Raw genomic sequence first — 26,633 nt, forward strand, 5'->3', positions numbered from 1 at the left:
CATAAGAAAAGAATCCTTTGTAGTTTATCCCTGCTTTTCATTTCCTCTTCATTTAACCATAAACTAAATGGGTTCATAAAATGTTTATAGAAGGTAATAAAGTGATGTTTTTAATACAAAAGTTCCTTATGTAATTAAGCATACATTCTATGACATTCTGTGTGTTTCCATGAAATTAGCCGACTTATATCTATTTTATTTCTCCTCCCATTAATGATAAACAATAAAACAAAACACACAAACACACGAAAAGTAAGTTTCTGCCAATGAAAGAATTTACCATTCAGAAATTGAAATTGCAGGTGTTGCTGAAGACTTTATCTTTTTATCTTGGAAATACGCTGTGACATTTAATTAGATTTCTCCTTTGCCTTCCTTCTCGCTTTGTGTCTCTACGTTCCTACCACTCCCCTCCACTCTGCAGTAGAACAGTGTACAAGTTGTTTTGCACTGGTCTGTGTGAAACAGATGAAGAAACTAATCATCAGGAGAAAAATAGAGCCAGGCATTGGGGTACGCCTGCAGCTCCTCCTTCTCCGGAAACTGAGGCTAGAGAACAGGGCAGGAGTCCAGGGCCAGCCTTGTCTCAAAAAAGAACAAGAACGATGAAGGGACCATTCTCATAATGCTATCACTGATCTATGATACATTTTCTTAAAAGTACAGCTGCCTTACAGCTCACCCTGACCATCAAATAATATCCTGATGGTAATGATATCCATCCTTCCTTTTTTTTTCAATCACGTAGCTGTCAGGAAGTGATTCCTTGCTCTGAAATGATCCACTCTATTATGCTTCATGTTAACACTTCACATCAAGTTAAATGGTGTCACCCAAGATAACTGAGAGAAAAGGCACTGAACTGTACTTTCCAGCATCCCTGAGGTTTAAAGGCAGATATTGATGGTCAGGACCTCCAGTTGCCTAATGTTTCATGGGCGGTCATGATTAAATAAGCTCAGTTTGAATGTTCTTTCCTCACCTACACCATATTCAGGAAGATCAAAGTTCCCCAACCATTTCTAAAATAATGATTTTGGGTGGTTTCACCAAAAGTTTTAAAACTACCTGTATTAGTTATGTTTTACTCATCACTGAGACAAAACACCTGATTCCTAAAGTTGGGGAAGGAAAGGTTTATTTCTTACAGTTTTTGGAGGTTTCAGTCCATAATCAGTTGACGCAGTCAGGGTGGCATGGCGGGGCCGCAATTCATGGCAGCTGCAAACAGCAAGGCAGAAACTGACAAAAGAGTGAGACACACCTTCTTCCTGCCATTACATCACATCCTGGCTCCACCCCTAGGCTGGTGTAGCACCTACACCATCAATCCAAGTGCTAGATAATGAACCAATCACAAATGCGTAATGCAAACGCATGAAGCCTGGGGACCACAGACATAACCCATGACACTACCCAACAACATTTTGTGTGTGAGTGTGTGTTTGCGTGTGTGGGATTATGTGTGTGTGCATGTATGTATGAAAATGTCAGCCTGAAATGTCAGCCTGAACAGTCAACTCCAGAAGATACTAGGTAAAATATGATGACTTCCCAGGCTGCTTTGCCTGTGTGTACATGTCTGGAGCAAGCAACGGAATTTGTCCATAACTTTCCTGTTCTGCAATCTGAGCTGGAGGTGGAGACCAGGGCCCAGGAACAGGAAAGGGGAGACCTCTCCCCTGACACTCAGCACCCTAGAACCCAAGAGCTCGCCTTGACCTAGAGCCTGAATCTCCTCTTTCTTTTGACTCTGTATTTGGCTCACTGAAATTCTGCTCTTCTTCTGGAAGATAGAAGTTTCCCTTGTCTACTGTCTGTAAGTTTGCTAATAATTCCCAATTTACTGCTGGGCATTCCCTCCTGGACACCACACCTCTCACTCAAAGTCAAACTCAATTATTCCCTCTCTGCCAGTCTGTTCCATCGCCCATGTCTCTACCTCTTATAAATATTCAACTTTTCTTACATTTGGCCAGACCAAGAAACCTGGGAAATCTCCCTCACTCTCCCAGGCACTCAGACTTCTGACAGCCACTCAGCTGTGTCTCCGAATCTGTGCTCCTTCTTTTCCATAGATCCCTCCTCCATCGCCATCTTCTTCTACCCTACCCCTACTGTAGCATCCTGATTTCCAAAACCTGTTTAGGGCCTCCCAGCCACATAGCCACTCCTTTCCAAAGGCATTCTGATCATCCATGCACTTTTACAAAGAGGAGAGGACCAAGAAATGGAGGAAGAGAGGAGGAAGGGATGACGCATTATGCAGAGAGGAGGGAGGAAAGACGCATTATGTAGATGCACCAACTCCCCACAAGAAATGTAGTCATTAGGTACTGCAAACATGGACTGTTAAAAAATTTTTAAAAATTATCCAAAGCCCACCCAACTAATAAATGTTTTATAAATGCAAAAAAAAAATCAGTGTTTCCAAATCATTATGGTAACCTGTGCCTTTGTAAGAATGCCTATTTCTTTTAAACACCCAAATTAAAGATTAAAACTCCAGCACAGGCCAGTTAAGAAACCACACAGGATGAGCTTGTGGTTTTGAGTTACGTCTCCTACCATTTACTGAAGGAGCCCTGCTGTTGTAATTTGAGTTTGGATGTCCCTATAAAGCCTCATGCCATCCTGGGGGCAGGGTTCTGGAGTTTGTAAATGATTCATGGGAGTAGGGTGTGCATGCTACCTCCAAGTGGGGATGGCCTACATAAAATTCAAGGGACAGAATCTTCTCTCTGGGCCCCCCTTTTGCTCTTCTGGCTTGTGCTGTCTTCCATTGCCATGAGCTATTGTCCCTCTGCCATGTGCCACTCTGTCTTGGAACCAGCTGATTATGGACTGAAGCCTCCACAAACTGTAAGCTAAATAAACCTTTCCTTCCTTCACTTTGGGTGTTGGGTATTTTGTTCCAGCAATGAGAGAAAAGTAACCAACTTTTCCTGCTGATGCCCTTACCTTTCGTGCCTCTGCTATAACCTGTGTGACAGTCATCCCCTTTGGGGCATGTGTTTCTCGATATGCTTCATTCAGCTCACAGGACTCCATGTTATAAAGTCTTCCATGAACTGAACCTGAACTCTGTACTTCCATGTGACTCCTGATTTGGTTCTTATAGCATTGTGTCATATGTCCTTGTACACTTGTCTCTCCAGCTAGGTTGTACACTCTCTTACCCTTTATTCCATCCACCAAAATACTCCAGGCTGCCTGTCCCAGCCATGATTCTGTACAGTGATAATAAAGGGACTTAGTGGCTTCCTATCTAGTCAATGGGCTGAATCCAGGTGAGTAATCAAATCTGTTATAAAAGTGAAGGGTGAGATAAGAGCAATAAGGAAGCTCAAAGGGCAGAGAACAGGGAGAGCCTGTGATAAGCCCAGAGTTAGATTCAGAAGACCTGGTTCAAGGTCCAGTTCTGCTCTACAGTTGGGTCACAGTAAGCAAGTATCCCAGTAGAAATGTTCTTGTTTGCAAAAGGAAGGTTTCTATTATCTAATATTCTATAAGGGCCAGAATAAAATAAAGAATGAATTTCCACAGGTTCTACCAGATGCTCCCTCAGTTCTGGTCTCCTGCTTTCTTTGCCCAGGGGCTGAGGTCTACGGATTGTGTCAGCAGATCCTTTCCCTTTGGTTTGCAGTGTAGTTGAACAAGGAGAGTAGAGAGAGAGGGAGAGAAGTATACTATGATACTCATTACTCTATTCCTGCCCTGACAGGCCACCCCATGCTGCAGCTTGTCTTGGTCAAGGGTCACAGCTCCCTTGAAAGGGGTCCTCTTTAGTCTCTGAGTCTTCAAGTTCTCTGGTTGCTTTTTCCTCTGGCTCTTTGGGAGGGAAGGGCAGTAAGGCCCCAAGGTAACCAGACCCTGTGGCTTCCCTGCAGGCCACATCTTTACAAACAGTACCTTTTCCTCCTAGAATTACCTATGTATGGCATCTGTTCCCTGCCAACGACTCCGGGGGATAAAAATGCTTTTCAAATTTTAAGTTGCTGTCTAAATGCAAGGTATTTCTCATTTATCTCTGCACACTTTGCTTTACACAAAGCAGATCACTGCTATTAATAACTAATGGTGAAATGAATGTCTGCCCCCTTCGACTTTAGTTACAGTCTTAACCTAGGGATATATTTTGATACATTGATTGGCTCTGGCAGTGCCCTGATTTCGACTTGAGAAGTCCCTGGCTCCTGTGGAACTCACTGGCTTAGACAATCCACAGAAATTCAGCACTCTGTGTGTTTGTAGTAGTTCCACCTGAAAGGGTTAACATTGTTTTCCATTTCTAAAAATGATGCATCTTCCTTCTGCGGGCTGTACATTTGTCTAATATCAGAAAAACAGATTACTTTTTGTGTATTTAGTTTTTGTTCTTCAGTATAAAAGTCAGCAAATAAATCAAAGGCAAACATGATTGGTTCCTTACTACAGTAAAAGCAAGAGCATCTTTAAGGAATCAGGATCCCAGATTGGGCTTGTCTTTTGCAAGTCACAATTAAATAAACATGAGCCAAATAAGTCAACAGGATGGCCTGGCTAACTAACGTAAATAAAATAAATCACTAGATTCAGTAGCTGGATATTTATGAGGATCCGAAATGATGGCTGACTAGATTTTATCACTAAATTAATTTATTTTCAGCAATTATAAACTATCCTTGTCAATCCCCACCTCTTTAAATGATATAGGAGATAAGCATTTTCCTTTTATTTGAAAATATGACACTTACTGAGGTTGATGGCTTACAAATGGAAATTGACCCATGAAAACTGCCTTTGGAAGACATACTTTGAGTAAACATGCTTAATAGAATGTCTTGGTACCGAGTAGGTATTATTCATTAGCAAATAATTGCATAACTGGAATTCTTAATTAAAATTTGTGCTGAAAAATGAATCTGTTTATTTTGTAATTATGACCTAGAAATTCAGAGCATATTGGGTAGTTTATGAGCATAATTTCAAAGATTTTAATACAGCAAAGGAACTCATAAAGCCTTTAAACAGGAACTCTTAGAGGGAACACACACACATCTACCCACACACAAAAACATGCACAACAACGCATATACCTGGTGTGTGCGTGAATCCAGATGCAATAAGATTTCAGATGTCGACCACTGAATACAACTGTAATGTGGAAATATTCAAATTCAATGGCTGTGTGATGCTGCTTAAAAACTCCAATCAATCCTTCAGGCCTATTTGGTTTTTTCCAAGCAGGCTCTTAGATTTTTCTTTTAGCTTTGCAATTGAAACACAGAGTCAATGGCAAATTCTGTAAGGCTATCTTTCCAGGCTTTCTTTAGAAAAATAAGTTCAAAAAGATCTTTCAATATACATGACAGTTCCTAGAAGCCACCAAGGATCGCATCCTGGATGACAGTAAAATGAATCCCGTAATGTTTAAATCAGCCTCATAGAAAATCTGTTATAAAAATGGATAGATCTGAACTTTTTTCATTTGCAGGCTGGTAACTGGTGAAAGATTTGAAAGCCAGGGAGATTTGAGGACAAGGAAAACATACAGAACATTGTGTGGAACCAACCCAAGGTTAGAGCCTTCTTAGGGGTCATCAGTTGAGCCTCTGTGCCTGGGACAGCTGGGGAGAATGTTCTGCACCCTCTCATTCTTGACACTGTTGGCTGATTCCATGGCTCCATACACAAAACCCAGATGTAAACACCCAAAGGCTAATGTATCTCCCCACACTGCTGCACCTTGTCATTACAGCAGCATTGATTAGAACTTGTTGGATTTTACACACCTCTATTATGACAGCCTAAGCGAAAGGTGTTTGCTATTATTTTATCCTAGAAGAGCAAATTCTTCCTGTCTCCCATGCATACAATTCTTCTCTCTCTTGCATATTAGCAGTGTATTTTAGTGTTAACAACATGCCCTTAGTTGTCCACATCTTACCTGAGAAAACAAACCGGAAAGGCAAAAGATATCCTTTAAGGATCCTTATTTGGAAAGAGAAATTACCCATAATCCTATTTCCTCTTTTTTATTTAACCAGTAGGTGGCGCTGGTGGGTTCTGGCCATGCATCTGCTCTTTGTACCTCACATGTACAGAAGTTTTGTATGTAGACGACTGAGATTAAGATTTTTGGCTGTCTATCTTTTTATGAGGTCTTTTATTGCGGGGGGGGTCTAAGTTTCTGAGTTCTATATGTATCGCAAATGTTAGTCCTTTCTCCAAAGTATAGCTGGCAAAAATTTTCCCATTCTGTATAGACTGTCTCTTAACTCTGCTGCTTTCCTTACTGTGCAAAAATTTTTAATTTGATAGTACCCCATTAGTTGATTGCCTTACACAACTGGAATTGTTTTCAGAAAGTCTGTCTACACCTCTGTCTTCCAGGGTTTTGCCTTCTGGCACTTAAGTGTTTCTATTTTTTACATTTAGACCTTTGATTCATCTTTAGTTTAATACCTGGTGATATATTTGTGTATTGACTCAATCTCCTACATGTGGATAACCAGCATTCCAAGCACCATTGTTGAAGATGCTACCTTTCCTCCAGTGTAAGTTTTGGATTCCTTTGTCAAAGATCAAATGGTTGCCTGTGGCTGTTTCTGCTTCTTACATTGTGTTTCATTGATCCATATGTCTATTTTTGTGACAGTACCATATAGTTTTTATCACTGCAGCTTTGTAATATAACTTCAAATCTGGGATTGTGATGCTTCCTGCTTTGCTACCGTGACCCAAAATTGCTCTTTCAATGCTGTGTCTATTCTAGTTCTATATGAATTTTAGGATTATTTCCTCTAGATATGTGAAGAATGCTCTTGGTATTTTGATTAGGACTGCATTAGACCTATATATCACTTGTGAAAGCATAGTCCCTTTGACTATATTAGTTCTTTCTATCCAAGAACATGTGGTATCTTTCCATATTCTGATGTCTTCTTTAATCTCCTTTATTCATAATGATTTAATTTTCATTATAGAGATTTTTCACCTCCTTGGTTAGGTTGACTGCTAAGTGGAGTAACACCTTGGTTCACAAATGCTTCTGTTCGAGAACAGCTCCATTTACAAACAGAAGTGTTCAGAAAAACTTTGCTTCTGTGTGCAAAGTCCACATCTGGTGACAAACACAGTTGCAGCCATCTTCCCTGCATGAACACAAATGTAGTCATCTTCCCCCAGAATTGTGCAGTGAATTAAGTCCATGAACCAAGGGGCATCATTGTATTTAATTTTCCTTGATGCTCCTGTGAATACTATTGTTTTCCTAATTTCTTTTTCAGTGCGTTCATTATTCAGTGTCTAGGAATCAATAGATACTCCTTAGAAAAAGAGATACAAATGGCCAATAAATATATGAAAAAATGTTCAACACTACTGGCCTTAGAGAAATCCAAATTAAAACAACAGCGAGATACTATTTTACTCCATAAAGAATAACAATCATCAAAATATCAAATAATACCAACTTCTGTTGGTGGGAATGTAAAAAAGTACAGCCATGATGGAGATCAGTATACGGATTCCTCAAAAACCTAAAACCAGAAATTACACCTGACCCACCTGACGCGTGATGCAGTTGGAGATGAAGCTTTTCAGAGGCAGCTGGACCTAGAGTGTGTGAGGCTGTAACTAAGGGCGTGGGATTACTAAATTAGTCCACTGACTGGTTTGTCATAGCCCTGGGTGTGGACAATGGGAACCCTGGGTGTGGGTGGTACCCACCCCGGGGTGTGTAGCCTGGATACAATATAAGGGACAAGAAGAGGACAGCTTGCTACTTTGCTGCTCGCCGCCTTCTTCCTACCATGCACTGTTTTTCCTCTGCCATGCCATCCTGCACTGGAGCCCTCCAGTTCTGACCCGAAACCTCTACAAACTGTGATCTACAATAACCCTTTCCTCCTTTTCCTTCTTTAGCTGTCGGGTGCTTAGTCTTAGGTGCCCTGGTTTTATCCCCAGTACTTCAAACCCAAAACAGCAGTAAACCCCCCCCACACTTTTCAATGCTTTACTGCATTTGCTTCTTTTCATTATCTTTCTCCTTCATTAAGCCACTCTAACATTTAACACGTGTTGTTCAACCCCCATTTCTCAAGATCAAAGACTTGGTTTCCATAAACACATGGAAAGAAGTTCATCAGAAATGTAGTGTGAGCTTCTTTTCTGCAGGAATATAAGGTGGCATTCCAGAATCCAAACTATTCTTTTCCAAAGTGCATAGTAGCACAGTTAAGCGACTGGGACTGAATTTTTGGCTTGATGTCTTATCCTCTCTCCAAAAAAAAGTTTATTCTGCGTCAGTTTGCTCAAAAGATCACTGATAAAATGGTGATAGTCTGCATTATCACTTGGCTGTGTTCAAAAGAGCTAATATTACTAAAAATTATGTGCTGTTCATCTTACTTGTGGAAATAACTGTTTTTTTGGTTATGGGTTTTTTTAAAAAGCCTGATTCTTTTTATTTGACTTGAGCATTCAGGTCCGCACAGTGGCACCTATGAAGTCATTAGCAGAATTAGATAAGTATTTGATTTATTATTTCCACGAATGCATGATGCTTTCCCTTTGCTCAGAGTGAACCACAAAAATTATTCATGCTAAGGTAGTCAAAATGACTAAAAATGCACATTTTTATCACTCCAAACACAAGCATAGCTACTGCAGTACAGCATCATAGTTCATAGTAATAGAAATGAATTATGTCAGTAAAACGTTGAGGTTTAAGATTTACCATGATAAATATTTTTCATTAAAGTGAAATATCTTGGCACAGTCACTTTCATATGCGCGGTATTGACACAGGGAGGCCAGCTGTGCTTATGCAGATGCCGAGATTCGGGTCTGTATTATTAATGATTTATCATGTCGTGGAGCATGCCGATTAGTTTTGAAAGCAATCCCCTGCCACAAAAGCACTTTCTAGAATGTGCGAATATAAGGAACACCGTGTGTGCATTCCAAATTGAAGTCACCGTCAAAGCTGCAGCTACCTTTGAAATTCTGGTATCTTCATCTTCTCATTTTGGAACATGAAAACCTACATCCTAAACTATGTTATTCATTAAAATTCATGCAAAACGGTTTTTCCCCATCAACTGGACAGCCAGGCATGTGTACTTGAATTAACAGACGTGCTCATTCAGATCAGGAAGAAGGAGGAGGACAGACTGAAATTTTACCGCTCACCTCTGGAGGAACTGTACGGGACACATCTTGTGTGAACTTGGCCTAAGTTTCTAATCCAGTTCAATAGGAGACGAACATCATCACACTGCCTTCCCCCCCTCAAAAACAATGTCGGTTAACATTTATTCTGGCTCGCTGTATTCTAGGAAAGATGCTAAACCCTTTACATATGTGTTCTCATACTCAGTCTCCACAAAATCCATTTGAAACATTATTCTCACCATTCCTGTTTTACAGATGAGAAAACCGAAGCCCAGAGTGGTTAAATAAATTATCCCAGGGCACAAATCCAGGAAGAGGGAGAGGCTTTGACTCCAGGTATAATAACACTCTAGAGAGTTCTCTAATCACTATGACCTAGCTGTTTACTACGATTACCACTCTATAAGGGGCATGGTACAATCATAGTTAGTGGCTACATGTGTGGCATTAACCAGGTCACTTGAACAGTTATGACAATGACAATAATCGTGGTACCTACAAATGCTTAGAACAGAGTTGGCACATCCATCTTGGTTAATAACTAAGTTAAGGAGTTGGTCTTTCTGGTTGTAACTTTTATGGACAATTATACACAAAGATTTTCTGTAATATCCAGATGGCTTTCTAAACTTAAAACTAAATAGCGAAACAAGCCTAATACTTATTATACACATCATACTAAAGCATAATCATTGACCACGTGGAACGTGTTGAGCTTGTAAGTTTTTCTTTCTGAGTATGAAAACAGCCAGATACTCCATTCATTCGTTCTGTATAACCTGCTAAGCACTGCGCACACAACACTGATCCCTCTGGAGATTCATCATAGGGGAAAAAAGCAACCCTTCCTGATTGAGCACACAGGTGAGCAGGGGACAATCCTTAGACTTCTTTCCATAAATGTCCAAATGAAATCATCCTCCTGCCATCAAGATTCTCTCTAGAAACCAGAAACAAGGCAGATGCCTGGGGACAGTATTTTGATCTGCATCCCAATGTGAAGAACACCTTTCTTTCTGTGTGAGCTCCTGGTCTCTTCCTCCAGCAGACCAGACCCAAGGCCTGATGTGGAGGTCCTCGCTCATCTTGAGACTGAAAGCATGTCTCTCTTATCCATGGCTGGCAGCGACCTGGCAATGGACACTTCTGCAACCTACAGTTTTTATTCCTAGCTCTCAGGGCACTGCGCTCTGTAAAGTTAGTTGTTATGGAATTACAGCAGACAATTCAAGCATCTAGAGGACTAAAGTTTTTGGGCTTTTGTTTGTTTGTTTGCATTGTTTTGTTTTTGCCTTTGGTGCCGCTGCAGACAGGAGCTCAGGCATCAGTCAGCTTTCTGTCTTCAGGTGGGTGGGGATGAGTCCTCCGGAGCCCGCGTGACCGTCTCTTCTCATCTTCATTCAGCTCACAGAGTCCTTAGCCTGCGCTGGGCTCTGCCTGCTGCCTTGAAGGGGAGGACAGGGGCACCGCAGACGCCCACAAAGAGGCGCAACTTTCCTGGGTCAGAAGTTGGCTAGGGAGGCCCCTGATTGCCAAGTAACCTACGGAGAGGTCAGAGCCCAGCACAGCCACAAAACACCCCCACCCCAGCCTCTCCACTAAAGACCTCCGCAGAATAATCACAGGCTGGGCTGCCAAAGTGGTGCTTTCCCCCCCCTACCCTTTTCTTGCAACAGAAAAAACAGCAGGACGAGGGTTTATATTTAAATGACTCCCCCTCGTCTGCCCTCCTTCCTCTGGGCTACAGTGTGAGGCAGCCAGGAAACGGGTCTCCGGATGGCTCCGCAGCAGGACTTAGGATGTCCCCCCCCCCCCCAGTTTCTTTTCAACATTGTCAGAGAACTGCCAGAAACAACTAACTGTAAACACGTAACTGTTTGCAGAGAGCAAGAAGCATCAAGAAAAGGAAAAATCGGCTTCCCTCCTCTTTCTCTTGTCTGTCAACGCAGTTAACCACACTTAAGGACATATTAAAAGTTCTCCAGAAAAGCGCTTTGCTTTTTCTTTAAACAGGGGAACCCGGTTCGCCCCAGTCATTCAGACCCCTCAGTGATACATAATTCAACCGGATATTAATAAACAGCCCATTCTTGAAAAGGAAATTTGGATGAAGACCCCCCTTTTGGGGGGATATCCGACTTCTCCCCCCCCCCTTTCATTCATGACAGTCAAATTTTAAATGGTGTCACTCCAAGGACATTTTCTTTTTCTTTTTCTTTTTTTCTCCCACAACGTATTACATGAAACACTTGCCTGTAATACCGGCTCATTAGCCTGCAAAATTATCCTGTACTGAATGGCTTTCATTCAAAGTAGAAATGGGATTTTTAGTAGGCAATTTCTGTATTTTATAAAGATAAAGCAATGTTTGATTGCCTCTTCCCAGATGTTTTGCTTAGTGGTTATAAAGAGAAATTGGGGAGTGTGTTGTGCGTGTGCGTGCGTGTGTGTGTGTACGTGTGTGTGTGTTGTGTGTGTGTGTGTGTGTGTGTGTGTGTGTGTGCATACGTGTGGGGAGGTGGTGTCCTGAGGGGGGCGGGTTTGCAGGATGTGCTTAAAAATAAATCTTAAAGACTAGAAAACTCAGGCAGAACTTGAGGGAACCACTGCGCCCTCCGCTCCGCCGGGCTGCAAAGATCCGTCCTCTGGCTGCCTGGGGACAGCCCCAAAAGAAGTGAGGGGCAGGCGGAGGGAAGGAGGAGGCGGCTTCTCAGGCTGCGGCGGGTGCGGCGCAGAGCTCCCGCGCGGCGCCGGAGCTGTGGGCAGGAAGGAGCAGCCCCTCGGTGGAGGCAGGAGGAGGGCGCGGGCCCGGCGTCCGCGGGGCTCGGCTGGGCCCGGCGGGGCCCGGTATCCGCGAGGCTCGGAGCCTGGGTCGCCGCGGCGCCGCGCGGGGGCTCCACACACCCGGCGAGCGCGCCGGGGGTGGGACCGCGCGGCGCGCTGGCGAGGGCGCGGAGGAAGCCAGGCTCCGAGGGCTGATGGATTGACTCGGAGATGGATCGAATTACACCATTTGCCGCGAGGCGGCTCGCTCGGCTCCAGCTCCGTCCCGCTGTCGCTGCGAGGTTCGGGGGTGGCGAGTTCCAGGCTCGAGCGAGGAAACCGAGACCGAAGGCGGCGACGGAGGGAGATCTGTTTCTCCATGGTGTCTCGATTTTCTTTTTCCCTTGATCGTGTCAAGCTTTTTATTTGTCGCCAGCCTTCTCCCACCCATGAGGTGAGACTGCCTTCTACACGTTTGGGTCAGGGTTTGGTTGCACCACGGGGGTCGGCGCCGAGCCCCAGAGGTGGCAGCGCCGTGTAGCGTGTGTGCGCGCGCGTGTGGCAGTGTATTCGTGTGTGTGCGTTGTCGTGTCACCGGGGAGTCGATCTCCTCTCCGAGCAGCTCTCTTGCCAGCCGTGCCCAGGGCGCGCGGAGAGGGGCGCGCGGAGCTGTCCACACTGGCTAGGCTAGCGGCTTGGGGGGAGGGGCCCTGCTCCGTGTGCCCTCTCCTCCTCGAGGGAGGAAAAGCGGAGGGGGAGCGAGGGAAAGTTTCTGGCCAGGCAGGGTACACTGGATAGGAGACCCGGGCTGCGCGGCGTCTCTAGGCTGAGCTGGGGCGCGCGATTCCGCTGCAGCCCGGACGCCCCCTGCAGCCTGGGGCTCCGGAGCGCACCGGGGACGCGGGGGCATTGCCCTCCCGTGCGCCTGGGGCGGAGCGGCGCCTGCTGGCGGGGGCGGGCGCTGGGCGCCGGGTCCACCCCGCCCCGCGTCCCGGTCTCCGAAGAGGACCACCTCTTCCCACCCTCCTTCGTCCCCTCCCCTGCGGCGGCCCGAGCCGCCGGCCTCTCTCCGGGCGCCGGATCCTCCTCTGGGCCACTCTCCCCGGCAACTTTCCGCGCTTTGTTCTCCGGCTGCAAATGCGTTGCGGAAGCTGCTTGGACAGGGTCTCCGCCAGGCGGCAAGAGCTGCGCGCGGAGACGTGTGACGCTCTCATCTCCCCATCAATTATGGATGGAAACAAATCAGGAACAGTCGATGCCGCTTGAGCCCCTTCTCCGGCGCGGCCAGCAGCTTCTTGCAGCCGGGAAGGAGCCGCGGCGCGAGGGGCCATGGTGACGTTCCGCGAAGGTAGGGAAACTTTTCATTTCCAGTCTTGACAGCGGGGGTGTTTGTCTGTGTTCTGCAGAAAAGGGCACAGCAGTCCGCCTCGGGTGATTTGGAAGGGCTCAGAGGTTCCCCTGGATGTCACGGAGAACTCTTGGCTTGAAAGAAAAGGTCATAAAAAGGACTTGGAGGTGTGGACGAGAAATGGGGTTTGAGAAATTCTGCTCAGTGCAGACCAGGACCCTGGCTGTCCGGTGATTGTTGAAATCCTGGACTTGTACAAAAGCTAAACGTCATGGAGCTGGGGCAGTGGCAGCCTTAGCATTCCAGCTTAGAGCAGCTCAAGGCTGCTGCGCTCGGATTCTGGTATCCCAGCCCCTGGCCAGCCTCACCCAGGGGACGGGATCATTATTATGGATTCCTTGGTAGACTTTGTAAACCGTAATTGGATCTGCCACTGCGGTGGCCTCTTTCCCTTAAAAATAACCATATTGTTTCCGCTTACTCGGGGGAAATTGTCCCGGGCAATCTCCCCTCTAACTTCTGGCTAGTGAGAATTTAGGTCTGCAGTAGAAGAGGACGGCGTTGTGGTTTTTAATGTTGTCTTTCTGTCTGCTTAATATTTAGGGGTAATAAAGTGGGTTCTTTTTGTTGATTTCAAGAACGAAGCCCTGGGGAAGGGTTTAACATTCTCCTAAACTGGTTTGTTCTCTGGCCCTGTTCGTCAGAATGGGAGACGTTTTCCTTTTGGGGGCAAATTTCCAAGGCTTTTCTTTTCTTTTCTTTTTAATGGTATTGTGAAATCTTATCTCAGACAACTCCAGGGAGGATTTTACTGTCCTTTCAGGGATTTATAACAATAGGTTTTGATGCTGGTTTATTCATGCTGTTAAAAAGCCTTTGCCCTCCTACCATAGGGGTCCTAACTGAGGTCATTAAGTTGTGTATAGTCATGTTTAAAGTGGTGAGTGGCAGGCATATTCTGTCAAGCAGGTGGGTATTACACAAACATTTACTCAGGCTTGGGTAAATAGAAATGGCCAGATAAGCTCCATGATTTGGTCTATATTGCCATGAACCTAAACATTTTAGGATTAATAAACTGTAGCTCACCCCCAGCTGAGTTGTTTTTTATAGTTAGTGTTTCTGTTTTTGTTTAGGTCTCTAGAATGTGGTCTCCAAAGAGAGTGATGTAGAAGACCCACAATGTGGGTCTTTCCTGGACCCATTTGTTAGGTTAGCAACCTGCTACCATCTCTCCCTGGGTGCTACAGAACTGCTCCCTAAACTCAGTACTGCTAGGGATGCTACCTGGATAACCTGTTTGGAGTAGCGTATCTGTGAGGCAGGAGAGTGTGCCAGGATTACTGTGACTTCCCTGATGCCAGACAGCTGGTTAACTTGAGTTTGATTTAGACTCGTGGGCGTTTTGCCCTCCTTAAAAAAAATTCTTGGTGCCCTCTAATAACGCCATCTGGTCCTGTCTCCCTGGTTTGATGGATTTGAAAGATGGCAGTTGTGCAAATCTGCCAGTCCTTAGAGTGCGAGCAGTTTACATATCCTCTTCGGTCCACTGCTGGCTGCAGAGGGCTCGATCCGTGACTGTGTCTGGGTGAGTGGGCTTCCTGGCTCGGGTGGTGGCTCCTTTGGCTGCAGGGAAGGAAACAGAAATCAAGAGTTTTGATTCACAGAGATGGCCCGTGGTGGTTAAGGACCTGGTGAAACTGGAGAAGGTCTTCACTTCTTGCTCCCCTATCCTAATGAGCTGTGGTAATTAGCTTAGTCATTGTTTTTGTGTGTGAGTTTCACTAAGATACAAAGAGTGAAAAATGCATCTGAAATAGAGTCATGTTTCACTCTTCTGATGCATTTTATGGAGAGCTAGGAGCCTGGCTGCATGCCTAACCATTATTAGTGTAACCACGGGAGGTGAACGCCTTCCTTAGTATACTGTAAGATAGAATATTGTCTTTTAGTTCAATTAATCGGCTTTAAGTTTGCACATTCTAGATTCACTTCTAGAGGAAGCAAGAGGCAACTGGGGTATGCCAACCAGGCAGTATTTATTGAATACCTGTCCTTTGACAGGAGCTATGGTGGTCAGTCATTGAAGCCCCGGTGGGCAAGACATGGTTTTGTACCTTCAACTCCCACAAAAATAAAAAGAAACAGAGTAGCAACACAGATCACATGGCAAGACATCCAACCTCCTCACATCTTTGTTTTGCAGTGTGTTATTTAATCGTAGAGAGTTTAAAGTGAGACTGTTTTCACCAAATATTTACCCTGGTCCAGTCTTCCTGCTTTTAAGATTAAAGATGGTGCCCTAGATTGTTCGTGGAGTTTGTATATTGAGTCTGCCATGAAGTGGGAGATGGGTGATTTCTGGGTCTTATGTGAACCGAGGCTTGGTGTGAAAGTCTACCAAAGCCACTGTCTTAGAATGCCAATGGTTCCGTGAACAGCTGCCAGCTTCCTCCGGGAGGGGGGCTGCTTTCATTTATCCCCATGCCACATGGTGAGAATAAAAATCGCATAACTCTATTAAGCATGCCGTGCCACTTTTCAGATGAGGCGGTTGTTGTTGGCTTTTTTCCCCCTCGGACCCTGACCACAGCAGTGTTGAGACTGCTTCCATTTTTCCCGGCAGGAAAATACTGAGGCTTCTTACTTTTGGAAAAACAACCCTTAAAGGACCCAAGGGCGATTGGATTGCGTTTGGGTCCTCGAGGATACCACATGAGGTGTACTTACTTCTCAACCTTTTCTCTTCTGTTAGGCTTTTGTTAACTCCCCCAGATTAGCATTTTAACAACCCTGAAGTGAACTCCTGCCATTCTCTCTACTTGGACACAGTGTGTAGCTCATCCATCATCCTGTCCTTGGCTACAACAGGCTGCTGGCTCCATCACCACTTGGAGCTACCCAGAATCCATCCGACTGTGAACAGCACAGCTGGCTACAGCAATTTTTCCTTCCACACCACTGGCAGCACTGTCTGGCTGTGGTAACTAAAGTTAACACCCAGAACAGGAAGTTTCCAGTGCTTTGGAGCCCATGCCAACCCCACATCCAAGACTGGGTGCATACCTGCCCGCAGCCCCTCCTGGCTTGCATGGACATGCTCTACCTGGGAGGACTCTGCCCTGACCCTATGTGAACCTGCAAGACTCTCTGGGCTTCCTGAGATTCAACCGGGATGCAGAGTTAGAGGAGCCCATGAGACCCATTCACTCCACACCATGTTTGCAAAGGTGATGCAAGCACTGAAAGAGCCTTGAGCCTGGGCTCCCACACGGCCAAGGACAGAGAGAGCCCCGTCTCACGCTTTGCTATTGCTCCCTTCCTTTCCACAACAGACTCACAATGGAACTGAATACAGATCGACGTCCGGGAGCTTTTAGCAATTAGTTGTGTTTCGCTGACTTCTTTTTCCTTGATCAGATACCCATTTAGTCTGCCAGGTGAGTGCCACTCTGAGGTGACACAGCCACGCCTTTCTGCTTGTCTCCTAAACGTTCATAACTAGGAACACGGCTTCTAGATTTTGATGTGCAGAAGAGAAACTATCTCACATCTTGGTGTTGGTTAGCTAGTCAGTATTCTGTCCTGTCTTCCTCGCATGAAGTAATAAGACGGACCACACAACATCTGGGAGAGGAGGAGAGGAGCACAAAAGCACCCCTGACTCTGAATGTTAGTTCTGGTCAGTGAAGTCTGGGTACCGTCGTAAGATCTTTATCTTCCCTGTGTCACACATGAAGGAGGTTCGGGTATTATCGCTGCTTTATCACAGAAGAAAGCGTGGAACTGAAATTTTCTCATGGACACACCAGGAGAGGAGTACTGGAGTCAGGATTTGAACTCGGGCCTTTGAACCTATCCTTCCAGTTTTCATTGCTACATTGCTGAAGTGATTGTGGAAACACAGCCCACGGTACAGTTTGCTATCCAGCTGATATTTCTGACAATTCTTTTTCACCATGAGTCATGTTCTGGATGGGGGAAATTTTTATATTGAATGAAGTATTAACCAGTATGGGTGTGTCCGCTCATCACAAGCTTTCTTCATAACTAAATCATGTAAAGATGCACTCTTCCTGCATCTTTACCCCTGTGGGTCAAGTATCCCAGAACAATGCCTTCTCCCCTTTTCTCCTATGGGACTCACCTGTCTGTAATCACAGCGGGATGGGACAAATGGCAAAGTATTTCTGCATCTAGGTGTGGATGACATTCATTTCCCCAGTCCCCATCCTGGCAGGTAAAGATCTGTTGTGTGTCTCCATCCCCTTCCCAGGAATAGTTATGGGCCCCATCAGTATGGGTTATTCCACCTCGAGGCCCTGGGGGAAGGTATTCTCCCGAAGCTGGGCTGTGACTTGAATGCTTCTCTTAGTGCTGGTTTGGGAGCTTATGAACCTACACAAGAGCACAGACAAATCGTGGAGAAATTGTTACCCTGCGTTACCATTTCTGGTTTACCATTTATGCTTCACTCAAGATACCTTGAGAGGGAACAAAAAGCCAAATACTCATTGCCACTACACATAATGCTGGAAATTTAAGGCTTCCAACATATGTTTACGGGAAGATAATATGGGTTCTAAAAGTTCAATATGTTGGTGCATGTATAATAAAGCCTCTGGAAGATATGCAATTACTCAGCCTATTATTGGAGTCTGTACTTAAAAATAAAGTCAGGAATCCCCACTCTGCTGAGGAACTGGCACATGGCAACCAGAGCAGATGAAGTTCTTTGAGAAAATAGCACTTCCATTCCCAGGAGAGGCTGTCAGCAAACTGGGGACCCCATTCCTCCTCCCTGAGCCTCCTCGCGTGAGGGACGGGATCTTTGGAAGTATTTTTGGTCTCTGTAGTGTTGTCTCCATTTATCACTGTGTTCCCAAACCTCCCCTGGGTAACTGAAGATCAAATAAACATATTCATGAAAGCCATAGAAGAAGAAAGAGAAGCCAGAGGAGGACCAGGGACATTGTAGTCTCCGTTTTAGCCATTTCTGGTGCAAGCCTTTGTTTTACCAAACAGAGAGGTGATGGGGGTCCCGGGTCCAGAGGGACGGGACATACTTTCCAAGCTCAGGGGTCTTCTGGAGTGCTGGAGAGAGCCCAGGAGCCCCATTGGCCGCACCCAGGGGAGTGTGTTGTGCAGAGGCAGAGGAGATACCGCAGACCTGTGAAACTGAGAAGAGCGAGGTTATTTCTGGCCGGCGCAGTCAGGCAGGGCTCTGTGGAGCCACTGGTATTTGAGCTGGTCCTTGAACTAGGTAGGATTTGGACAGGTGGACAGTGCCGGGGGGGAGGGCATTCCAGGCATAGAGAACAGCTTAGGCCAGCGCCCCCGGGGTGGGGTGGGAGCCCCTTTGGGTCATCTGTCCACATTTGTGTCCACACCTATAACAGAGCTGTGTTTCAGGTGCACCCAGGCAGTTGACAATGCAGTTCACAGAGACTTGCCCAGTGTCTCTGGGCTCCTGGGTCGTAGCCGTTCAGCCCGTGGTCCCACAGTCATCAGCATGAATGGGACCAATCTTGCAGCAGTCCTGTCCATTACTCCATGATAAGCTGCCCTCTGACTCCACGGTACCCAGCCTTATAGGGGGCAGCACGATTGCCTGAAATCACCTGCAAGACAATTGTCCCTGCAGTTGCTTAATACAGTCAAGCAGGAAGCTTGTGGCTTCGTTCTTTTTTTTTTTTTGTAGCCTGAGAAGAATCTAGACACAGACACCCCTGCAAAGCAAACCACTTTGCACATATGGGTGGTTTTGGGAAAGGAGAACAGGGGATGTGGAGAGAGGAAGTGGAAGAGAAAATAGAGACATATGGCCAGCACAGTGGTCACCTGAGCTGGAATCTGGGAGTGGTGTAGGGTAGGCTACGTGGGCTGCAGAGTGATCTTTTCTGTAAATTAGCAGGATGAGTAGCACATAGTAGGTGTGTAGCAGGTACCTTATGAGATGTGGTGCCTGAGTAACGTCATCTTTCACTACAGACACAGCCTGGCGTGAACGGGTTGGGGCCATGATAGTCTCTTCTTACTAGAGTGGAAACAACTTGGGGAGCTCACTGTATCCTTTGTGGAAGACCCCATCTGTGGGCATCTCAGAGAACTCGGCATGCCTCCAGGGTCTGAGCTTTCAGCCTGAACCCCGCTACCCTCAGCGGCTCCTCGAATCTCCTCTCCATATCTTCTCCTCCTCCTCATGCCAAACTCCTCCCCAGCTGGGCTTCTTTGGACCTGGGTTCCCAAGCCACCACTAAACTCCGGGTTGGCATAAGTTATAATCCACATGGAGTTAGATTTGATCGTTTGGAAAAGTTTCATGGGAGGAAAGACCAGAAATTCCGTAGCACCCATAAGTGCTTGTTAGAACGCATCATGAGGAAAAAGTGAACGGAGAGCAGTAAGTTACGTTGGGGAATGATCAAGGTTATTGCTCTGCCAAAAACTGCTCTAGGGCCTCAGGGTTCCCCGGTATGTTTAAATCTTTTCCAAGTTAACAGTTATTTGACAGACAGACTTGGAGCAGAATCTAAGTTTGAAGTATGGCTGCCAATAAAGATCAATCAGAAAGTAGAATATGGGTCAATAGAGAAAGAGGACTGAGCATAAACAGACCCAGTGTGGGGACCTTCTCAGGGGTGATCTGGTGACAGGAACCAGAGACCCTGTTTAGTCTGCTAGCCGGTCTGGCCCCCACCCAGTGGCTCGCTGGAGTCAAGGGCACATCACCTCCCCCTGCGTACTGCACAGTTGCCCCAGACAGAATCTAAAATAAACCAGCCCGGCTCAGCCGGACTAATAATAACAGATAGCACTTACTGTGCGCAGCCCGACCGAGTGCCCTGGTGCCGTGCCAAGCTCTTTCAATATGTTATCTCATTTAATCCTCACACCACCCCTCGGAATCAGAGACAGCCGGCCAAGCTCGGACACCTGAGAGCGCTGACTGTGTGCTGATACTGACCGACTGTGTGCAAGCACATATGTTAGATCGCTGCACCAGCCTTCATTCAGCACGGTACTGTTATTAACATTCTTATTTTACACTGGGGGAAACTGAGGCACGGGAGCGAGCAGTTTTCCCCAGGTCAAACAGCTGGTGAGTGGTGGACCTGTGGCATTTGATTCGGGTCAGGAGATGCTGGTAGAAAACACAGATTTAGGCAGCCCCTGGGAGACAGGGATTATGGCCGCATAGCTGATCAGCTGTGTGATCTTGAGCTCATTATCTGAGCTCTCTGAGCTGTAATTGTACTCTGTAAAAGATACAGTTAATGATTAAAGGAACAAAGGTAAATGATGCCACATGTGCTGGCACACAATGTAATCCTAGCACTCTGGGAGGCTGAGACAGGAGGCTCTGAGCCCAGCCTGGGTATCTGAGAGGCCCTATCTCAAAAGCTGGAAGAAAAACAGAATTGGAGATGTAGCTCATTGCAAAGGCCCTGGATTCAGCCACCGACACCCTCCTCACACACACGCACACACACACACACACACACACACACACACACACACACACACACTGGCAGTGGATGATGGTGGTAGTACCCACCCCCAATGGTTGTTTCGAGACAGAAGTAAATTAATATTTGAAGAGCACTTCTAATAGTGCCTGGCATGTAGTGAGTGCTATAAATATGTCAGTGTGTTAAATAAAAATAAATGTAGTCTGGCTCCAGACGGGATGCTTTTAGCCCTGGTCCTGTGCTGTCTTTCTGCATGTGATCTTATCACATCTCTAACTGATACACAGCCCCTGGGCCTCGGCCCTGCTCAGGACCAGCCCCAATGCACCGGGGGTGGGCTGGGAGGTGTCCAGGAGCCTCAGGGGAGCAGCAGGCCTCAACATGCAGGTGCAGATCCCAGCCCCTAGGTCGAAGTTCCTGCATCATGATGGTAGAAATCTGTCTCCTACTGTTGGGTGCCCCAAAGGACAGACCTAGAAGACTGGCCTGCATCCTCTGCTGGCAACCACTGGGCTGGTGGAACTTGAATCACACCATGCAATTCCAGATGCACTTGTGAGCCATCCTTCCTGTCACCTTACCTCTAGTTTTCAACATAGTCCTCAAACTTTAAAATTCACTGAAAGTCACACTGGGTTAGAATGTAGGTTCCCAGAACCCTGACCTGATGGATCTGTCTTTCTGGATCTAGAGAAGAGCCTTCGAGTTTCTTCTTTCTTTTTGGGAGGCTGGGGGAGGCAGAGATATACACTGGACATTGACCCCAGGTCCTTTGCATGGAGCTATATCCCAGCCCTTTTTAATTTTTTTCATCTTGAGACAGTGTCTCACTATATTGTCCAGACTAGACTCAAATTTGTTACCCTCCTGCCTCAGCCTCCCAGAGTGCTGAGACGACACACATGCCTCACCATGCCCAGTTAAGAGTCTGTAAAACAAATATTCCAGGTAACTCAGGCCATTGAGTAATCACACTCTGGGGAAAGCTGCTCCCACAGCTCAAGGATAATGGCACCAGGCCACTGGGCAATACAGCGACCCCTTGCCAACAGCACAGGGACCAAAGAAATTTCCGCTGGCTCCCAAAAGAGTGAAGCAAGTTATAAAATCTGCTCAAAGCTAGAGAGGCTTTAAAACAAAATAAAATCAGTTTTCAAAAGATCCTAAATTATGAACGAGAAAGTACCCCGGCTTATTTCTGCTGACTGGCCTCTATCACTTCATAAGTGGAGTCCTGGACCAGTCTTCAGTTTCTGATTTAATGATAAACTGAGATAAGGGTAATCAAACTTCATGCTCCAGGGCTGAAGGTGATTGCCTGCTGCGGCCTGGTTAGGATTTTTTTTCCCTTGTGCTTTGTACGATTCACTGGATGTATCAGAAGGAAGACAGTGGCCATGCTTGGGAGCGAGGGGCACTGCGGAACCCCGCAGAAGTCACCCGGGAAATTTTGGGGTTTGCTCTGGGAAGCCGACGTCCTTTGGCTGTATCCGTTTTTTTTTTCCTGTTGAGATTCTGAGTGTGATGTGTGCAGATTCCTGTACGTGGTCGTACATGGTACTCATGTGTAAGCCATTGAGTGTCGGCCTCAGCCTGCAGACCGGGGCTCTAAGTGATCTGGGGGAGCCTCTGTCCCCGCGGACACCCAGAGTCCCCACCCAAGGGAGCCCCAGAGCAGCACCCGGTGATAATGATCCCAGATGGATGATGAGAGTAGAAGCCCACTGAGAGGCGCTCCAGCATGAGGCGTTATTGGGCTACAAATATCCAACACTTTCCGGGTGCCATTTACTGTGAGGAGCGAGGAATAAACTTACTCTCCTAGATAATACAGCGACACCAGATACGACCTGCCGTGTACGGAGTTCTCAGTCTGCGCAGGCTGCAGTGTCTTGTCCTCTGCTGGCACCGTGTCCCTCTCAGCCTGTGGGGACTGGATTGTGGAAGAGGATGCACAAACTCTAGGAGCATCCCTTAGTGTCGCATGGCTGCTAGGACAGATGGCTGTGAAGGTGGTGGCCTAAAAACCCTGAAGAATCCATTCCTGCAGGTGCTGCTGGTGAGAAGTCAGATGAGGATCTTCCTGGGCCACAGTCAGGGGTTGGGGCTGGAGATGCTCTGTCTCCTTTGTCCTCAGTCTCTCTCTGGCTATCTTGGTTCCCCCTCTTTGCCCTGTAAGGCGGCCTATTCTCAGCGCCCGGGATTAATACGTGGACATTCTGTGGCCTCACTTAGGTCCCCTGCCGGGAGCCCACAGGGACAGAGGCTCTGCAGGCCCGGGTCTGACTTCAGAGCCTGTGATCGCAATCACTCACCATAAACCTCCTCAGTTTAATCAGTGGAGGAAACAATAAAATCATAGATATACGCAGCGGTGAAGGGAGCTCTGTTGCTTTTAGAATAATCAATTAGGGGCTTTTAAATATAATCATCATAGATAGTAACAATACAAACATTAACCTTATCGATCGTTGTGTGTGCTTTGTACTAAGCAAAGTACATTGATCACTCATTCATGCGTGTATTTTTCTTCTCCTGGGGGTGGATACTATTTACCTGATTGAATGTACAGGAATTCCTGAATCTATTTGTTTCTCCCGGGTGACGGAACGAACGAACGAGGAGTATTTTGGGGACCAGAGGGACCGTTCTGGTGGCTTCCTGTCTGCAGAAAAACATTTGAGTGGAGTAACAAGTTCAGCAACGGACAGTTGGAGAGGCGACTGAACTGTTCTTTGCTTCCCCTGACACTATCTCTTGGCCTGTTGGATGGGGAACCTCAGGTCAGCCTGGGGTCCTCACCCATCCACTGGTGGTCAAACAGTGTCATCTTGATGTCTCTGAATAACAGCCCTGAAATCAAGATCCTGTATTCAGCTGAGTCTCCAAGAACAGCAGAGATTTACCAGGTCTGCATCCCTCTTTCCCGTCCCTCCCTGTCCTCTCTCTGCCAGGCCCTTAGCTAATACTCTAGCTTTAATGTCATTTTGAAATTCACAATGTATATACATCCGTGAAAAGGCTGTCAGCACTGTGAATGGGGAACGCAGAGCTGGGACGGTAGAAATCCAGCCTTTCTCCACTGCCAGCCTCACCAGGGATCCGTGCACAGGCCTGGGCCTCTCTGGCCCGTGTTTACTCCTGGACATAAAGGGAGATGGGGGGGGTGGACAGCCCAGAGTGCCTGGCTGCCAAGCTTCTCATAATAGGATTTGTGAATGGTGTGTTTATCTACGTATTTCTACCGCGTAGGTAGTAAAATCAAAGATAATGGCATCTTTAAAAACCATGAATCCCTCCATGCACGTGGATACAGAGATGGACACACAGGTAGCTGGACTTCTCAAATGTTTTAATGGCCATTTACATTTTACAGCGGTTTGCCCTTTTCTTTCGGGATCACTTAAACTTCACTGCTGCTAATATAGTTTTTAGACTCAATTCTCAGAAATGCATAGATAATATTTCCAGTGAGCACTAATAATACTCCATTCTGCTCGCAAGGGTGGCTGTGCTACCATCGCACAGTGTCTGTGTAACTCTCAGGTGTCCCTGAGGAGCAGCCTCCGTCCCTTTGAACCTGCAGAACAGGGAGCACAGATGCGTTTCAGAACACAGAGCCAAAGGTGACTCAGCCCTTGTGGCTGTGGCTGCTGTGTTTCAGAAACTTGTAGACTTGCACCCAGGCTCAGAGAGACAAAGGATGTGTTTACTGAGAAGCAGCGTCTCCTGTAAAAAAGGAGGATGCATGGAAGCCCCTGCGACATGACCATCATCCTTTGCCGAACACAGTGGTTACCCCTTATTCATTTCAAAACCTGCAGAGGGAGCCTGAAACCCCAGGTGGCACCAAAATATATGTGCTACACTTTCACTCATCTGTGCATATCCTTGGTAAAAGTTAACATATAAATCAGGCACAGTAGGACATTAATAACAACAGTAAAACCATTATAATCATATCTATTAATAAATGTTACGTGGATCTGAGCTTTTTATCTCAGAATGCCTTGTACTTTTACCACTTTCCTGAAAGTGGTAATCTCCAGCATACTAGAATTACCAGCATTTCTTTGTGTCTTGATTACTTTTCTCTTGTTGCTGGGGCAAAATACCGACACCCAAAAAGAAGGAAAGAAAGGTTTATTTAGCTCACTGTTTGTGGAGGTTTCAGTCCATAATCAGCTGGCTCCAAGGCAGGGTGGCGTGGTACAGGGGCAACACTTGAAGGTAGCATCCAGCAAAAGCAGAAGAGCAAAGAGGAGGGCAGAGCAAGCCTCTTCTCCTCCCTTATATTGTACACAGGCCACCCTACCTCACCCTGCCTCCCCAGGGATAGAGATAGCATTGACAAAATCTCTTTGCTCTCCTCTTGCATAGGCTGAGGATGTTTACAAAGTAAGGATCCTGGCTCCCTGCTGAGTCTTAGTTAAATTTCTAAACTTCTCAAGTTGACACAATGTATCAGCTATCACACTGTGCTTGTGCTTTGGCCCCTTTGTGAGTGAAGTAAGGGGTTTATTCAACACAAACCCCATGACAGCGCAGCTCCTCTTCTGCACCTTGAGACAGCAGCTTGGTGACCAAGGCAGGATGCTTGTGCCACATGCATGCCCTGCACAAAGTGAGGGTTCCCCTCATTCGTGGCAATGGGCAGACTGAGCATGATGGTGAGAGAAGTCATCACCATGCTGCTCAGAACAGAGCTCACATGAGACCTTACAGATGGTTTATTTCTGCAGCTTCCCAGTTAATATTTTCAGACTGCAGTTGATCACAAGTCATTGAAAACAGGGAAAAGGAAAATTATGACTAAGGGTGCCTTAGGCATTTGGTTTAGAGAGTTAGATGCCCTGAAACCTGCATCTTCCTGAGGCATGGTCACTGTGCAGATTGATAAGTGTGTAATTCAGATGTCCTCTAAGGCCTCAGTCAGGGACAAGACTAGAGAGCTTGCATTTTCTGACTCGTGAGAAGACAGGTAAGTCCTTGAAGACAGAAGTCCTTGCCATTCGATTTATTTCATGAAGTAGTTCCAGTGTCTTTAGTGATTGACCAGAGACATAAAAATGTGATACATGCTTGCTATAGAGATGCCACCTTCACTGTATATGGTGAATAGAAGAATAAACACACATAAAGATGTAGCACTACCACACAGGCATCTGCACACACACAGAGACTTTAAACACTAGCCTCTGAAGACAGGCTTAGGTTGGAATCATGTCCTGTCTCTGCTCAGATGTGAGAAATGACATCCATTGCTAGTTTCTCTGTGTCTCCATTTCCTTTTCTGTCCTATGGAGAAAATATTCTTAACGATATGTGAAATCAAGTAGAAGTGATGCTTCTACCCAGGACACTGTAAGGTGCTCGGGATTTTGGATTTCTCATCATTAGAGCTTTTGAGACTGCACAGAACAGAGCATACAGTCCAAATTGTTTAAACAGTTAGGATTGTATTAAGGCACTAATAAGAAGTCATGAGAGGGGAGTGGCACTAAGATTAATTAATTCTTTAAATGAAAAAAGTCCTCAGAGACTCTGAGCTTTCCATAGTCTGCTCTCCCATCTCCAGCCTGCCGGTCTTTTCCTTGCCTAGTGTTTCTTGTTCCTGATGAATGTCATATATTCCTGGTAAGAATTTAACAGCTCCGGAGGTCGACTCTCCCCCGGAAACCTTTCTTAGGGAAGGACTTCTGGTTGGTTCCCTTGGAGATGGTCATGTCTCCTAAAGCAGCCATGGACAGGGTTAGGCACCAACCACCATTGACCTGGGCATGAGAGACTGACTTAGCCATGGATATGTGAGCAACCAGCAGTTGTCCAAAGCTTTTGTATTTGTTCAGTTTTATGTACAGACATACGACATATACACAGTACACCCCGTG

General features: G+C 46.1%; 1 protein-coding gene across 14 annotated transcripts in view; it reads left to right on the forward strand.

Annotated features, from left to right (window-relative positions):
- Sema6d (semaphorin 6D) overlaps positions 1-26,633 on the forward strand; it is a 559,259-nt gene that overhangs the window by 488,654 nt on the left and 43,972 nt on the right. For 4 of the 14 annotated variants that reach the window (XM_005004555.4, XM_005004559.4, XM_005004557.4 and 1 more), the window contains exon 1: positions 12,985-13,270. The exons of 1 other annotated variant lie outside the window; for it this stretch is intronic. The gene's annotated coding sequence lies outside the window, so the exon portion shown is untranslated. Of the gene's footprint in view, positions 1-12,148; positions 12,377-12,983; positions 13,271-26,633 lie in introns of those variants that run through there. 9 more of the 14 variants (XM_003471850.5, XM_063248227.1, XM_005004558.4 and 6 more) reach the window with 4 other exon arrangements.

The sequence above is a fragment of the Cavia porcellus genome, unplaced genomic scaffold (genome assembly GCF_034190915.1).
Source record: "Cavia porcellus strain 051 isolate PalLab524CR breed Dunkin Hartley unplaced genomic scaffold, mCavPor4.1 scaffold_1, whole genome shotgun sequence".
Lineage (NCBI taxonomy): Eukaryota > Metazoa > Chordata > Mammalia > Rodentia > Caviidae > Cavia > Cavia porcellus.